Here is a 17,535-nt window from a genome sequence, read left to right as displayed (position 1 = left end):
GATCTACTCCCGCTAATTTCTCATTCATGTATATGCTTTCCAATGTCCATGGTTGTTTTCATCGTTGTGTTCATTTTTTGTTCATAGATTAGAAACGAAAATCTGAATAATACAATAAGCTCAATGCATTATGTGTGAGCTTATTTAGTGTGCATTAAACTTGTGCTTAAGGCAATATTCCTAATGCATAATGCACTACCCACTCTGCAGCTAAGGCGTGAAGGAGAGGCCGGTGTGAAGTGGCCGCAAGGAGGTAAAAAAACAAAAAAAAGAAGCCAAAGGCCTGGCAGGTGTGAAGCAGCCGCAAAGGTGTCGGCCTCAACCTCCGGACCATCGGCAAGAACGTCAATCCCATTGCCGTCAAGTTCACCGGCAAGAACTCGTTTGAACTGTAACTAATTGCAATTCAGTCATGTTCTCGATCGAGTGCTAGTTGAGAGCGAGGGCCTCTAGTGTGTAAGTGCTTATTTCATCAACGTGATTGTTGTAGAGACTTGGCTGTTGTTGCTTCTTATTGTTTAATTAACACCTTTAAAAAAAAAGAAGGCGTCAGGCTAAGGTGGTCGGCGGGGCGCAACAGGCGTCAGCGAAAGCAAAAGAAAGCGGAAGCGGTGGCTGCAGAAGAAAGAGCAGAGGGGAGGTGAGGTGCTGAAGGGCTGGCCGTGGAAGAGAAAGGTGGCCGGTGAGAGACAGCTGGGAGGCGAAGTGGTGGCGACCGGCAGCAGCTGGCTGCAACAGACGAGGAGAAAGTAAGGCGGCTGTTGGCTAGCTGGCTGTGAAGGTCGGCGAGCTTCAGCTCTACGGGCCGGCGTGGAGACAGCTGCGAAAGAAGTGGCCGGTAGAGCCGACGAGCTGCAAAGGGGCGCAGAGGCGGCTGCAGAGCTGAGTAGCAGAGGCGGAGAAGTGGAAAAGAAGCCGGTGGAAGCGAAGTGGACGGTGGTGGTGAAGAAGCCTGCGGTTGCGAAGGCGGCAAGGGCCCCCGGCAAGGGCCCGACATGAAAAGAGCACAGGCGGTGGCGTAGGGTGAGGAGGCAACTGCAACTGTGAAGGCCGAAGAAGGAGCGAAGGTGCAAGGAAACGTGTGGTGACGAAAGAAGATAAGCAAGGGGCACGGCCGGCGAATCCGCAGAGAAAGCGCCGAAGATAAGGTTAGTGTTTTTTTATTTATTTTTTTAATTTTTATTTATTTATTTTTGTTAATTTTCTTATTTTTTATGTTTTTTTGAAAATAAAAATAAAAAGAAAAAAAATATAATAACAATAAAAATAATTTAAAAAAAAAGAAAAGAAAAGAAGAGAAGAAAAGAAAAGAAAAAAAATAAAAATTAATTAATTTTTGGGTAAATTATGTGTTTTATTTTGAGTCCATATTTCTTGCATATTCCGTATTTTTCTAAATTTTCTGTAATTTTTTTACATAATTAGTGTAACTTGCATTTTTTTTTAAATTTTTGTAATCTTGTGCATAATTAGTATTTTTGTGTAATTAGTAAAAAATAAAAAATAAAAAAAATAAAAAAATAGAAAAATAGAATAGATAGTTACACACATATTCATGTTAGTTGCATTTAGTGGTTAGGTAGGGTTTAAATATATATATATATATATATATATATATATATATATATATATATATATATATATATATTATAAAAAAAACCTTAAAATTTGACCTTATGCACTTGCGGTCGGGACGTTATATAGACACTGCCATAGGGCCTAGGGCACCTTCTAGAGTACCTACGTAGGAAAGTGGGACCCAATCAGTAGGAAATTTGGCAGATATTGCTGAAACCTTTTTCGAATCTCAATCTGATACCCTTTCCAGAACAACTAGCTCATTGTCCATGGACAATCTAGGGCCGTCAAATAGTCATCCCTTAGTCCCAAATAGAACACCCACAAGATCTTTTAATCCATTTGAAGCCGACACCATGGGGTTACCACTCAATGTGAGACTTCAATATGTCTACACGAATGCTCAAGGAGCTGAGATCTTTAGGGATCCACAACAACGGTATCTTGTTAAGATCGCAGACTTTTTCTTAGAACTTGATAGAGCACCTCTAGTCAATGACCAGGGTAACATGTACATGGGTGGAGATGGTGCTCGCTACGAAGTCACCTATCATCCAGAGAATGTAGACAAATTAGGGGAGCTCTCTAAAAGCGAGTTCTTAGACTTATCAAAGCTTTCCAGAGCAAGGGAGTCTAGAGATGATTGGCTCATTGAGCCGGACATGCTTGGACCATCCAATGCCCAGTCCTCAAAGCCATCCATAGATGATTTACTTCTTGTAGATTTAAATTTGGAAAGGGATAGGAAAGGCAAGAGCAAAATGGATTAGGAGGCTGAGAACCAATGGGAGTTTGTACGACAAATTCCAGTGACAAAGGTCTTACAGGATGACCCACTTCAAGAGGTCTATAAGGACTCTTTAGAAGGATATTATGCCACAACTAGATTGCCAGAGCTAGATCTTCCTCTAGCACTTGTGGTGGTAGTCAAGAAGCTTGCAGAATACAAGAACCGAATCGTTGATAAATGGGCCAATGAATACCGGACCTTAGATTGGAAGGAGATTCGGGAGCTCACGTGGAAAGGATAACCATTATTCATGGAAGTGTTCTCAACAAATACAGCTAAACCAGGAGAGACAGCCTTTCTTGGAGAAACTGCTGCTCCTCCCCTACGAGAGTTCATTAGAGAGGGACCCTCAACATCAAAGTGGACCACTGCAAGTAGCCCAACTCTAGCACCAAGATATTATCCTACACCAAAAGTGCAACCACAGATCACACCACAACAACGTTTCTCTCACTATGACAATCGGAGGGTAGGGGAGCCAACTCGGCCTCCCATAAATGCACCTCTTGAAATGCGGGTAACAAGATCTTTGGAGGGGGTTGGTGAGGCAGGTAATAGGGGACCCACACCAATTTGGGATGCATGTGGACCATCTTATCAAAGAGAGGAACAATTCCCACTGAGAATGAGAGGCCGTAGGCCCTATAATGAGTATTCAAGACAAGTAGGGCCATCAACTCTTCAGAAACTGGTAAAGAAGTACGAAGGGTCGGGAGATCCATATGACCATGTAGCAGCATTTAGGCAAGCAGTTCGAGCTGAGCAAGTGACAAGCATACTCAAATTGAAGGATTTGGGCTCACTCTTGAGGGAAAGGCCCTTGCTTGGTTTCTGGCACTAGAGGCTTCAGACAAATCTTCTTTACGAGTTCTGGAAGAGAGATTTATTACTGCTTTTTCCTTGTGATGGGGATTCAACATGATACGGTAGCAAACATCTACTCTTTCAAGCAAGGCGAGACTGAGAGTGTTAGAGACTGTGTAAATAGGATGAAGCAGTACATTAATCGTTGCCCAGAAGATGAGAAGCCTACCCAGAGTCGATTAATTTCTCTCTTCTTAAAAGGACTCAAAAATTCAACACTGCATACACATCTCTATGCAAAGAAGCATACAAATTTCAATGAGTGTTGCCATGATGCCATGGATTTCACAGATAACTTCAAATTCCAAGATGGTACTGGCCCTGAGGTGCAACCTAGGGATCAGTGGGGTGATGACCAAAGTTCAGGGTCTAGTGCGCTAGTAAATCCAGACCAGATAGCTAACCTAGTACTAAGGAGATTGGGACAAACCTATCGCCCACCCATGCAGCCACAACAACATCAGCAGCAGCGAATGAGGAGTGTACTACCTACAGGTCCTCATCTTTGTGGAGCATGTGGCAGTAACCATAAAACCGAAGAATGTAATACCTTTTCTCCTCTAGTCACAAACCAACCCACAAAGAAGTGGTGCCAGGCCTGTGCTTGGAACTTTACCCACACCACACAGGAATGTACTCGCATTGCAAGAATGAGACAGGAGTGTGAGCAGCAAAGGGGTGGAGTGACTCCACAAATGCATCAATAGTATACTAATTTTGAACGTAAGCCACCAATGGCACAAGAGCAAGCACGACCTGTTCTTGGTGCTCAACCTCCTGCTTGTTGAAAATACAAGTGAATAGGGTGTGTGTGGGAACAAGCTCTTGGATAGAGGCTGTAAAAGAGGAGATGTAATTGTGAAAGAACCTGTGAAAAGGTTAGAAGAATCTACTGGGAGAGAATAATGGGTAGCATGAGGGAATTTAGGAGTGTGGAGATATTCTGGGAGATATTCAGGGAAAAGAGAAGAGGTGGAGAGAATCAGGCAAAAGGTGGAGATATTCTGGGAGTGAATCATGGAGAAATCAATGGGATTTGATGCTTGATGTAAACTCTATAAATTGAGGCATAGCCCTAATGAGAATTTGCTGGTTTTTGAGTATCCATGCCTACATTAATCTATGTGCTAATTATTCACTAATTATGTCTTAATATAATCACTTGCTAATCACTTTGTTAATTATGTTGATTCTAGTGTTTGATCCACCATAGCTCATCATTTTGCTCAAATTTCAACATGGTATCAGAGCCATGCCTAGAATCAACCAGGTTTATGACCCCATTAGTTGATTAATTAGGATTAGTAGGTAATTAGCAAAAAAATCAAGTTTTTTAGTGAGTTTTTCATCTTCCCCTTCACCCCTAGCCAGTGGAGGACTCCATTCTCCATGCACAGTCAACATTAGGTCTTGCCCTTTTAACACAAGCTAGCCTACACATTTAGCTTCAAGCCCATCGAAACGGCGCAGCAAACCGCCGAAGGATTCAGGAGATTTCGCGTATTTTGCTGGCACCTTTTTTCTCTGCAGATTTTGCTATTGCTACTTCATCAAGTCAAATTGCTTCAATTCCTCCTAGCCCAAGGGGTAATCAAGCATGCTCTACAAGCTGGTGAAGACAGAAATCAATTTCATCAAGTCTACATTGAGATCAAAGCTCTTCATCAAATCTGCAGGTGACTTTGGTAAAACAGAGATTAAGCTTTCATTATTTGGTCAAATCTTGTGTTTCTTGGCTTAATCCTCTACTAGACTCATTGCTATTGATTCCTTTGAAGGCATTTGAGCTCATTTGAAGTGGAAGGCACCAGATCTGGACTCCCCACATACTCTGTTTTTTGCACACAATCCAAAGCATTAATTTGCTAATCAGTGATTAATCAATGCTAATCACTGTACTTTGGTGCAATTGAGGGTTCAAATTAACCATTAGGTATCTGATACAGATCCCTAAAGCTTCAGATTGCAAATCGGAGTTGGTTTGGTACTCCAACCATCCCGTACAAATTGGTTACCCTTAATTTAATGTAATTTCTGGTGATTTTATGTTGATAAAATTGTTGTAATCATCTATTAAACACCATATTGACTTGTAAAAGGGTAGACACTGCCTTTGAATCTTGAATTTGGATCAAGAGGTAACACCCCCTTCACATCACCATGAGTTCAGCACAGGAAATAGCTAAATTTAATGGGGAACAGTTTTATACATGGCAGACAAAAAACCATGTATTTGTTGATGAGGAAAAATCTGTGGGGATTAGTTGAAGGGAGAGATGAATGACCAGAGAGAGGAGAAAATGAGTGGAAGAGTAGGAATGAAAAAGCATTGGGACTTATTGCACTCAGTTTAAATAATGAAATCATTCATCATATCACAGGGATAGAGTGGGCAAAAGATGCATGGGATGAACTCAATAAATTATTTGGTACACAAGCAAAAAATTCCAAGATAAATCTATTAATGCAATTCTACAAATTGGACATGAAGGAAAGTGAACCCTTAATCACACACTTGAACAAATATAAAAGCATTAAGCAACAGCTATTGGCAAAAAGGTAGAAGATGATGAAGCATTAGCTGTAAGAGTGTGGACAAAGGAGATTATGAAAACATTGTAGCAACACTAAAGAATGTACCTGAATTGAAGATACATGAGATAGAAGCAGCTCTACTGGAGCAAAGAGAAGAAAGAGCTCGACTCAACAACAGGAGAGGAAAAAGCATTCTTCACCCGAGGAGGATTCTCTCGAGGACGAGGACGAGGAAGAGGCAGAGTAGGAGGGAGGACCTTCACTTGCCACAAATGTGGAAAGCCAGGACACATGGCGAGAGACTGCTACAGCAAACCCAGTGAAGAAGGAACGACATCGGCAAACTTCATGGAGGCTCCAAAGGAAGTGGAGTCGGATCATCTTTTCAGAGAGAGAGAGAGAGAGAGAGAGAGAGAGAGAGAGAGAGAGAGAGAGAGACCCCACAACCCAATGTAACCTGTCCCAATAAAGTAAAACCACCTCTGAGCCACCGATGATGTAGGCCAAGTGGTAGATCATTAGGGCCAAAAACGTCTCAAAATGGGCTGTGTAAGGAATTTTGCTAACTTGCTAATTAGTAGAATGTTGACGGTCAAAACGGCTCCAAATTTAGCCGTTTTGGGTATTTAAAGCGTATCTATCTGATTGAATACGTATCTAAGTGCATATTTTAAAATCTTAAAAAATAGATCGTTTTCATGCTACTCTTTAATGGCTCGTCTCGAAATTTGTCCTCTTCTAGTGACTACGCGGCAAAATGACCATTCTCTTAAAAAATAGATCGTTTTCATGCTACTCTTTAATGGCTCGTCTCGAAATTTGTCCTCTTCTAGTGACTACGCGGCAAAATGACCATTCTCTCCAAACGCGCTCTTATCCATTCTCCAAAAAAATTTCACTCCTCTGCTTCTCTAAAAATTTCACAAGCTACATCTCATTCTCATTCTTCTGTGTCTCTCATGATCTAATAGCTCTGCTTATATTTTTTGCTCGGTTAGTAATGAGTGATACATCTAATCGTAAGTTTCATTTGAACATCAAGCTCAACCAAGAGTATGCAACTACACGGAGTGTCTACCAAAGATCCCTTTCATGTGCAAATGAAGCTCAACATCTTCGCAACGAAGGAAAGAAGCATATTGATCTATGGACAGATGGAAGTCTATATCCACCGGATCCCAAAACAGGAAGGTATCCTTCTTTTCATACACCACATGATTTGATTAGATTTGTTGGTGATGGGGAGGATGGCTTACTTGGTTATAGTTCAAGACTATCTCAATCACATATTAATTATGCAGAATATACTACATATCTTCAAAATACTTCATCTTTGAATGCAACAAAAATTTTAGAACTTGAAAACGAAATAGTGTCTTTGAAACAAGAAAATGATCAATTGAAAACCTTAAAAGAAACTCCAATAGGATTAAGAGCACGAATAAAACGAATGCGGGATGTAGTTAACTTAACAGAGAGATCTGGACAAAGAAAAAAAAGGTTAAAACTTGTAAGATATCATGTTACTAACCTTCTAGGATTTGACATGTCTAATGCTCAGGAAAGGGTAAGATTTTTGAATGAGCTTATGAATAGGTCGGATATCTTGAAACTTTTAGAACTTCCTGAAAATCAAACTCAAAAAAACTGGTCTTTCAACATCTATTAAAAGATATGGACTTATTAGTCCAGCCTTCCCAAATGCAAGAAGTTTGTGACACAGTGGGAGTGAGTAGAAAGGGATACAGAGCCATCTCTAAAACCTGGTTCAGGGTCCTTAAGTATTACAAAATCAAAGCTTTTGGGTTGCCTAGACCTCACAATGTTGGAAAATATAGAACTCTGTTAAATGAGGAAATTTCTAAACATTTCGGAGAGTATTTCCATATTGAGGGAACAATGCCATATGAGAGACAAAAAAAAAAATCATCTTTTGAATACAACGTTTATAATAATATTTGGATGAACATTAGAAAAGTCCAATCTTTTATGGTGAGATATTACAACATAAGAGAAATAGATTGTGAAGGAAAACTTGTATTTGTTTTAAAATTAGATGAAGCTCAAATCCAAAAGTGTCAAAAAATGGAAAGAATATCTATATCCCTAATGAATAAAGCATTGGACTATAGTCAGGGTAAGCTTGATTCTCCATACCACAAAACTCAATCAGAAATGGAGCTATGGTGGATTGGATCAGCTCAGGTACCAGTAGAGAGTCATGAAACATTAAAGTGGCTCTTCTCAAAAACAGACATTCCTTCAGTTATTCAGAGCCAAAATACAGGTGAACACCTTCATGTTGACGACATAGGTGATTTCATTGTGGAATGGCATTTGAGTGCCGACCTCAAGGCGTTGAAGTGTATGTGGAGGAGCAAATACCAAATATCCATGTCTTTATTGCATGGCAAGCACAGGGACAAAAGAATGGCTTGCAGAAAATGAGATTGGAAAACCACCATCCAGAAAATGAGATTGGAAAACCACCATCCAGAAATAATGTGAATGTTGTCGATTATCCAACTTCTGTTAAAATATGGGATCCAATTCTACCAATACATTTGAAAAATGTGCATATATGTACATTGCATGCAGAGATAAGAATCTTGGACAAATTGCTCAGACTTCATCTGGACTATGCATATTCTATTAAGCCGACTAAACTTGCAGATGAGTGCATAGAAAAGTGCGAAGCCTTGCTCTCTCAAATGGGTTTTCATGGTGGAGAAGTGCATCTTAAAAAAGATCCTGTTCTTTCTGGAGGTACAGGTGATGTTCTGCAAGATGTTTCAATGGGAGGAGCAAAAGCGAGAAGATTTTTGAGCAACCATGACACCAAACAAGTCAACGCAATGTGGAACTGTTAGAAACAGCTGTGTGTCATCACCACAAATGTCAAAAGTAGACCAGCTGTAGCCAACAAACGTATGGAAGTTTGGAAAAAACTCGACAATTTTTTCAAAGTCCTTAGACGACAAGTTGGTTCAAATACTTATGCAGATGATTTCAAAAACGCAATAAAGCTTTTGATCAAAGCTATCATAGATGCCTGGGGAGAAAAAGACATAACTTATTACTTGGTGAGTATTCAGACTTATCAAAACAGTTATAAATTGGTGTGTCCAGACTTATTACTTGTAATTTCTTAAATGTACTAACAAAAATTTTCTTTGTAGCATATTCTTTACTTGCATGGACCATATTTTGCTACAGAAGGACCACTTGCAACATGGAATACACAAGGAATGGAAAAGTCTCATTATCAAGCGAGAACTTCCTTTTTTAGATGTACCCGAAGAGGAGGAGGTGGACAAAGAAGAAGCAATGCACTAAACGAATTATTCAATTGGTTCTACAGGAGGCAATTACAAAGGATGAGATCAAAGACCCAGCAATCTGAAACTACACCAACACCTCAAGAAAGAGACTAATGATTACTAACACATTTGTACCTCTAACAAAAAATTTTGCTGAAATAAAATCGGTCCTTGCAAAATATTGTGTACATTAGTATTTGATTCTCTTGGGACTACTTGGCATGTCACCTCTGTATCTCAAAAATTTTCTCCTTCTATAACCTCCAAGAAGATTGATATCTGACACCTCAGCTGCAGCTGCATAGCTAGAGTAGCAAAGAAAGTATCCTGCTCTTGAGGCATTGAAACCTGCAGCATATCCAAAGATTCTAAGAGCAGCAGCTCTCTTCAGAAGCAAAACCTTGTTAGCATTTATTTGAAGGGGAGTATATCCCATGAACCTTGACAACACCTTCAAGGCAAATATTGGCAACTCAGCATCTTCAGAGAAGTTCATGTGGAATGCACAGAACACAGCCTTATCCAATGTAGGCAAGTAGTGCATGAGAGCAGATGAAGGCCTTCTTGACCTAGTTTCTGTAGATTTCACTCTGCTGCCTCTAGCTCTCCCCAGAAAATCATCCTTATCAAGCAATTCAATCTGCAAGACAAAAACCTCAATTAAAAAAAATTACAATCACAATAACATTTAACAAAAGATTAAATGGAAGCTACCTTCTGCAACTCATCCTCAATTACTACTTTGTCTTTCATCAAGTTGCATGAGCCAACCCTTTCCACTTTATCAGAATCTGCCTGAAGCTTGAAATCTCTGCCAAAAGACTCAATACCTAACTCAATTAGCCTGTTCTCAAAATCCTCATCACTCAAGGAAGGTTTCCCCTCTTCCATTTTTTTAAGGCACAAGGCAAGTGCATCAGTAGTAGCAGGGATAAATGAGTTGTCAGATGTTTGCAAATCAAGTGCCAAAAACTCTTCCTTTGGCTCTACTTCTGTATCAATAAAGTCTTTGGCCACTTCACAAGCTTCTGAAATTGCTGCAATACAGTAGTCTTCTCTGATATTGAAGAGACATTGAAGATAGGAAAGAGGAATAAAATCTTTCTCATTGATATAAAAGAAAGGAAGGTTTGGAAGAGTAACAGAGGATTCAGATATGCTTGCTACCTCTGAAGGCTCTTCAGTAATAGTGGAAGCCCTAAATTCTGCAACATCAAGATTGGCACTTTCTCTCTCCTCAGCTTGAACATCAATTTCTTCCTCTTCTAAAACTTCACATTTCTCTAACTTTGAAACTGTGGTGACATTTAAGTTTTCTTCCTCATTCTCTGCATCAATTTCTAGTTGTTGCTCTTTATCCTGTATTTCTGCTTTCAAAAATAGGAAGAAAAGAAAGGAGACATCCTTGGGGACAAGGTTGCAATGCTTTTTATGGATAGGACAAGAAATGGATGAAGGGCATGTGAAAGAGGTTCTATTTGAAAATCTACTGAACCTCTTTGTTACTTTGGCTTTCTCCACAGATAGCTGTGTAAAATCTGTAAGGTGACAAAAATCATGGTCTCCGACACGAAAACAATGAGCTTGAATTGACATTTCAAATTGCTTGTACTCATCTTCAAGAATGTCCTTGAGCTTCAACAAAACATCTGAAAGAGAAAACTTTGGATTGAAAATCTCCACTGCATCAACGTATATCTTCATATCATGACCATCTTGCAAAATAGCATTCAAGAGTTTCTCACTTGGGCTTTCTTCAACAAGTTCATGTCGACCCGCAACACCTTTACTCATTGAGATATTTGAGAAAAATGCCTGAAAAATTCTGATGAGCCAGAACCAAGCGAAAATGAAAGGTCCAAAAAAATTGGAATGAGTCTATCGCTTGGTTCGGGCTTTGACAATTCCAAGGTCTCAAAAAAAATTTTGAGTTTTGCAAAATAGGGTTTTGAAGAGAAAACGGTGCACAGCTTGGTCTGACGCAAATAAGTGGTCCGAAGCTGGGGAAGAAAATTGAAAGTGCGTGATTAAAAGACATTAAATAGTGACCGTTTATGCCACGTGCTAATAATGATTACATGCCACATGTACCCAACGGTACTTTGTACGACATATGCGAGGTATAAAAACTTAATATTGTTGAAAATATTCATATTTTTCTCCGGCACTGTATCAAGCGAAAGCAGGCTACCTTTTGTTTCCCAACCCGACTTTTCCCATATCAAGCGATTTCACAATTCCCTGCCTGAATCAAGCGATTACGCAAATCCGAGATCCTTGGATTCTCCTCATCGCTTCGTTCGGGACTTCTAGTTTTCTTTAGTTCCTGCCCACATCAAGCGATTACACACATCCGATTCTCTAGGATTCTCCTCATCGCTTCGTTCGGGACTTCTCCTTTTTTTATTTCGTGCCCGAATCAAGCGATTATCACTTTCCATAATCTTTGGATTCGCTCTATCGCTTCATTCGGGCTACCTCATTTCTTTGTCCTATTATACAAATCGCTTCATCTGGTCTCTTTTTTAAGCTTCAATGGCAAGGACAAAGCAGACTGCAAGGAAAGTCTACTCACCATTGGAGACTGAAAAAGCTGAAGACAAGCCAGGACCGTCCGAACAAGAAAAGCCTCTTCCAAAGCCTCGTGCGAGGGCGACAGCAAGAAAGAGATTGAATTATCAGGTGAAGTCCTTAAGAGAGATAAGAGCAGCACAGAAATCTACAAGTCTTCTCATCCCTCGACTGCCATTTACTCGGGTTGTCAGGGACATATCAGAAAGGTTAGTTGGTAAAATGAGAAACACATATCTTCAGAAAGTTCGATGGGAGACCCAGGCCCTCATGTGTCTTCAAGAGGCTGCTGAAGATTTTTTAATCGACTTTATGAATGATGGCTACATTGCTGCTGCATTTGCTCATAGGATCACTCTTATGAGCAAAGATTTTGTACTGGTGTCCAGAATTAGATATAAGTTTGACAAAGCTTTGGAGCCTATTCCAAGTCAAGATATGAGAGCTTTTGAAATTCTTAATATCCCTCCAGCAAGGCAACCCAAGCAATCTGTTGTTATTGAAGATATTTCTCATCCTTATGATACAAGAAAAGCTCAGGATATCAAAGAAGAAGTTGAAAAAGAGAGAGAGCAGGAGAAAATTTCAGAGGATGCCATTCTTTCTCAGCAAGCTGAGATTCTCCATTCATCCAATTCAGAGCTTTATCAGAATGTGACAGGTCAAATGATAGTAGATGTGTCCATGCCTGGAGAGGATGAGGTGTATTGTGACATTGCCCCTGAGGACACAAGCATGCTTGTGAATCCTAATATTGAGATATCTGACACAGTCCTCTTCATCTGCCTGAGGTTTGTAGGGATTTGCTTTTGTTTTCTTGATGAATTTCTCGGGAACCATATTTTGTTGACATGTTTTGTTTGTCTCTCCAGATGTCTTATGAGGGATCTTCATGAATCAATGGCTATGCAAGTGACAATTCTTGATCCCCTTGTTACACAGTGCCTTTTCAATAGGCAAGGGGATCTTGCAAGTTTTCTCAAAAACTTTGATATGCTTACCTGCAATTACATTGTGTACCCTTATGTTGAAGTGTAAGACTCATACTCAATTACCTTTTGCCTATTATAGACATGACAGTATTCATTACTAATTTCAGTACTCATATTATCACAGAGGCCATTGGAGTCTTATTATCATCAATCTATTGGATAGAGATGTGATCTTTATGAACTCTTTGGCATCCATCCATGGGAGAAGTAAAATGTAAGAATCAACTTTTCCATGTGTTGACCCTCAAATATCTTGCATGATTTCAATTATTTGGTTGACCCTCAAAACTTTATGTTTGCAGTGCTGCCAAACTTATCTTCAGTTTTCTAGCTTCTACCTATGTAGACTACAAACTTGAAGATTTTAAGTACTTCAATCAGGAAGTTCCCTTGCAGAAAGACTCAACATCTTGTGGATGGATGGTTCTTGCTAATGCTTGGAGATTTCTTGAGTCAAGATTTAGAATGACAACACTTCCTGTAAGTTCATGAATGAAAACCATTGATTGATTTAGTGAATACATTTAGTGACCTGTTTTCTTACTTTCTTATTTTCTTTTGTCTTAGTTGCATGAGTATTCAGATTCTTGGGTAAGTTGGGTAAGGGAGAAGGCAGTGTCCATGGTTTTGAGCAGATCCATCAATCCATATGATCCTGATTCTCCCTTTCCACCTGGAGCCAAGGATACAACTTCAAAGAAAAGGAAAAGGGAGAAGAAGGAAAGCAAAGACAAGGATGACTCATTCAAGAAGGAAAAGACCTCTGCCAAAGAGAAGAAGAAGAGAAAGAAGAGCCCTTCCAAGAGCAAATCTTCCAAGGGGAAAAAGAGCCATTTTAAAGAGAAGAGCCATTCTAAAGTAAAGATCCCTCAGGCTACAGAGAAGATCCCTACCCCTCCTGTTAAAGAGAAGAGCCCTAGCCCACTTGCTAAAGAGAAGACCCCTAGCCCTCCTGCCAAAGAGATGAGCTCTTCACCAGCTCAAGGGAAGACACCTATCAAAGAGAAGATCCCTAGTCCTCCTACCAAAGAGAAGAGCTCTTCTCCACCAGCTCAAGAGAAGACACCTATCAAAGAGAAGACCCCTGTCAAAGAGAGGAGTGCTGCTAAAGGTCTTCCTTTTCACTCACCAGTGAAATTTAAAATTCAGAAGCGTCGTTTGTCCAACAAAGGTAGTAAGAGGGCAAATGTTGGCTCTCCCTTTAATTTCTTGTTCATGTTCCCCAAGAAGACTGCCAAGTCTCCAAGGCCAACCTCCAAAGAACCTTCTCCAAAACCAGACCCCACTGCCAAATCTCCCTCGCCAACACGTGAAGGTCTCAGAGAGGAGCCCAACTTACCACCATTAGGGGAATCCACTCTAAAGTCTTCCTCTCCAACACCTCAAGTGCTGAAAACTCCAGAACTTGAACCTCAATCAGCAAAATTTGATCGAAGCAAACAGAAGAGAGAAAGATTCTCTAAAGATGCAGGGTCATCTCATGCCAAAAGGAAAGTTGATTTTGTAGAGTGATTCCACATATTGGATTTTGTTTTGTTCATTTTGTCCATATGAACACACCCTTTTTGGGACAATTTTCTGTACTTAAATTCAGTATCAATAATTTGATATTCAACTGTTAAACCTTGTTTTGTGTCGCGAACAATTTGTTTTACCAATTTTGTGAAGAAGTCAAGACGAAATCTAGCAGAATATATTGATTACATTATTGGAGAAATCCTTTTCAACTATACAAACTTGCCCTTGCAAGTGGCTCAAATACAACTTTTTTTGGGGGGAGACATGTGATGCATGAGGTTACACTCTCCATCCTTGTACGGATAACAATATCATCTACTTTGAATCTATATTCAGGTGATATTTCATCCAGAAACTCAAGCGACTCTCTAACATGTTGTAGTCGCCAGTTTGATGTTACTATGAGTTTCCTGGGATCTATGAATGGATGGACTATGATGTTAAATTCAAACTCTGGACAATTCTCTTCAGAATCCAAAGGGACCCAACTACCAAGCTTGCTTTTCCATCTCCTATAGTCATAGCCCAAAACTAAGGATTGGCGACACAGTTGGTATGAGATGGACAAAGAATTTGGGCTTACTCTACAACTGATATTGTCCCCCATATGAAAAGTTTCCTTGGTACTCCATCCTTCTCCAAGTACAGTGTCCAGATCAGTCAGAGATAGTCTTCTATTAAGCCACATCATTCTTGTCCTCTCCAATTCCATTGTTTTGAAACATGCCACAAAGACATGTATAGGCAAGAACCATTGAAGTTTGATCCTTCTTGAAATCCTTCCAGGAGACATTGCTTTAAGAATATCATCTTTGATTTTGGATTTGAAGCTTGTTATGGTATTTGGATCAGGAACTTCCCATTCTAGTGACATTATTGTGGGAATAGGTATGTCATACAATTCTCCATGAACACCTTCTCTTGATGGAACCCTGTATTCTGCAAAATACACAAATAAATCCACTGATTTGTAAAATGAAGGTGGTTTGTCTGCGTACATGACATCTGCAATCCCCTTGTGAATTGCCTTGAATGTGCCACTTAAGCTCTCAACAGGCTGCCACTCCACAGCTGTTGACGAAAAGATAACTGAAATGAAACAAACAACAAATATATCAGAAAGAGAAATATTGTGTTGTATCAAATAGATAAAGGTTTGTTGAATTACAGTAAGAATGGAGAATTGGATGTTCATCCAAGTTCAACACCATGTCTTTGGCCATGTAGACATGTTGAACTTTTGCAAGCCAGCCATTGTCGGTCACTTTGAATGCAAGAACACGACCTTTCCAATGGGATTTCACTTCATTTCGCTTAGTTCTTTTCACCCTGTGGGCACCTTTGCAAGAGGGAAGCATTGTTACCCAATCATTCACACGAAAAGACATGGGTTTCCAAACACCATCTTCTCTCGTGTTATGAAAATCACAAGAAGTTATATTATGAGAAGGACGACGTGAGGACGCCATAGAAGCTCACAGATAAGAGAAAAATAGTAAATCTTTTGAATAGTGAATCTTTTGAATAGTGAATCTTTTGAAAGTGCAAAGAAAGGAGAATAAACCATATGCTAAAATGAAGGGAAGGCGGAAAGTAGACGTCTGAAAAATTTGGTGTTTTGTCATTAATAGCGTTGTTTTCAAGGTTCTGAAAAGAGGATTTCGTATCTTAATGCTTGATTTTTTGAAATAAAAAATGGAACAAGATGTCACTATTTTGGACCCAAACTTTAATGTTAGCCATCGTAAACGTCTAAATTTAGCCGTTTTAGCCGTTCGCCACTAAAATAGAACCGTTAAGAAGACATTTGGAGGAGACAAGAATGCCATACTTTTGTATACGTGTCAATTCACAATTGGATAATTTCTTAATCCTTAGATTAACAAACAGCCCTTTTCTTGCCGTTTTTGGCCCTAATGTGTATGTGTGAGCACTTTAGTCAAGGTCGCGGGCACTTATAGTAGCCTTGGACACATAGAGAGAGAGAGTGTCAAGGACTATGGAGTTTAGGGGAGGAGTAGACACTGGTCGCGGACTTCCAAGTAAGGGGAGGCAAACTTGGTATAGGGTCTAAGTGTGCTAGGATTATTCACTTGAGGGGAGGTGTTGAAAATACAAGTGAATAAGGTGTGTGTGGGAACAAGCTCTTGGATAGAGGCTGTAAAAGAGGAGATGTAATTGTGAAAGAACCTGTGAAAAGGTTAGAAGAATCTACTGGGAGAGAATAATGGGTAGCATGAGGGAATTTAGGAGTGTGGAGATATTCTGGGAGATATTCAGGGAAAAGAGAAGAGGTGGAGAGAATCAGGCAAAAGGTGGAGATATTCTGGGAGTGAATCATGGAGAAATCAATGGGATTTGATGCTTGATGTAAACTCTATAAATTGAGGCATAGCCCTAATGAGAATTTGCTGGTTTTTGAGTATCCATGCCTACATTAATCTATGTGCTAATTATTCACTAACTACGTCTTAACCACTTGCTAATCACTTTGTTAATTATGTTGATTCTAGTGTTTGATCCACCATAGCTCATCATTTTGCTCAAATTTCAACACTGCTCCTAGGACTGCTCCTGTGAGGGTTGTTAACTACGACAATTCAAATATGTGTAGAGACTTGTAAACCCAGGCTATGTGGAGGAGGAATATGCATCATATTCATCCAAGGAAAATCTCTTTGAAAGTCTCGCATATCCAAGCCAAGCACCCAGGGAAACAAAATTCTTTGATGTTGCTAGGCGGCTACCAACCTAGGACTCCAGGCCCCTCAGGTCAATGGCAGCAAAGGAAAGTAGAAGCCAAACTAATGGGCCCCTGTTATGAGTGCGGAGAACCCCATTGGGCTTGTGATTGTCCACATCGCTCAAGGCAAGCAGCTCGATCCAATACAACAGTACCACAGTTTCCACCAATTGAAAGATATTGTCTAGGGTGTTGTGTAGAACACTTCCCAAAGGATTGTTTGCTGAAACCACATAAGGAAGGCACCTCTCAACCAAAGGTCTCACTCAACTTTGTAGGAGCAGTTCCATCGCCACCTTCATCAGAGAATGAGGATGTCGTGCCACTTAGAGTCATGACTAGATCACAGACACGAAATGCCGAAATGCAGACTAATGAGACACCTCGAACTAGGGATGCAAAGGCAAATCTACTGGACAAGACCCTACATTCCAATAGAAAAAGGACCACTAGGGGGAAAAAGAACCGCAACAAGCGAACTAAGAGTGCATCCACTAGTTCTCAAGAAGCCTCTAAACAAAACATGAGGGATCAAACTTTTACATCCCAAGAAGTGCATGAGGAGCATCAACCTTGACCTGGGCCTAGTGCTAAACAAGATGAGGCTAGTACGACTGAGGATAG

Source organism: Cibotium barometz, chromosome 45 (assembly GCF_041138505.1).
Source record: "Cibotium barometz isolate CiBa-2024 chromosome 45, ASM4113850v1, whole genome shotgun sequence".
Lineage (NCBI taxonomy): Eukaryota > Viridiplantae > Streptophyta > Polypodiopsida > Cyatheales > Cibotiaceae > Cibotium > Cibotium barometz.
Note: the sequence above shows the minus strand (reverse complement) of the source record.